Source organism: Apium graveolens, chromosome 4 (assembly GCF_009905375.1).
Source record: "Apium graveolens cultivar Ventura chromosome 4, ASM990537v1, whole genome shotgun sequence".
In the NCBI taxonomy this organism is placed as follows: domain Eukaryota; kingdom Viridiplantae; phylum Streptophyta; class Magnoliopsida; order Apiales; family Apiaceae; genus Apium; species Apium graveolens.
In genome coordinates this window covers 30186913-30188045 of record NC_133650.1, presented here as the reverse complement: position 1 = coordinate 30188045, position 1133 = coordinate 30186913, and positions in this window count along the sequence as shown.

Here is a 1133-nt window from a genome sequence, read left to right as displayed (position 1 = left end):
GCAGATCTTCCAATAAGTTTATGGGATTATGCTCAAAAGAATCCATATGAGATTTGGACTGAGAAACGTCACAACATGTCTTTTATGAAAGTATGGGGATGCAAAATGTTTGTGAAACGCTTGGTGTCTGACAAGCTAGGACCAAAATCGGATAAATTTTATTTTGTGGGATATCCTGAAGAAACTAAAGGGTATAGTTTCTATAATCCTACCGAAAACAAAGTGTTTGTTGCTCGAACCGCTGTATTTCTTGAAAGAGAGTTACTTTCAAAGAAAATTAGTGGGAGGACTATAGATCTCGATGAAGATCGAGTTGTACAAAATAATATTGAACCAGATTTGGAAAATGGGAAGGAAGTACATCAATATGTTCCTGATCCAGAAACACAGGTTATTCGTAGATCTAGTAGGGCTCTTCATGAGCCAGAAAGATATTATGGATTTCTCTTGACTCAAGATGATGATGTAATGCTCATAGATAATGATGAGCCTCTTACCTACCAAGATGCTATGAATAGTCCAGACTCCGAGAGATGGCTAGAGGCCATGAAATCCGAAATCAAATCCATGTATCAAAATAAAGTATGGACTTTAGTTGATCCACCTGAAGGGGTAAAACCTATAGGATGTAATTGGTTTTTCAAGAAGAAAACTGGCATGGATGGTAAAGTACAGGCCTATAAAGCGCAACTGGTGGCAAAAGGTTTCAAACAAGTTCATGGTATAGACTATGATGAGAACTTTTCACCAGTTGCTATGATCAAGTCCATCAGGATTTTGCTAGCAATCGCTGCTTACTACGACTATGAGATTTGGAAAATGGATGTCAAAACCGTTTTCTTAAATAGTAGCCTTGAAGAGGATGTATACATGTTAGGGAGAAAACACACACTAAAATTCACGCAAGTATACGCGTTCGTAAGTAGTACAAGATATAAATCAGATTCGTTCCCACAGAGACTGGTTTAGGTTAAGTTCTATTTATGCACCTATGCAACAATGTATGGTTATCGCTCAATGCTAAGACAAATAACAAACTAGGTTTTTATTAAACTAAGAGATTATACTAAATAACATTAACTAAGAGAATTGAGGTTGAATTATTATATATGAAAAATATGGGATTCTAACTT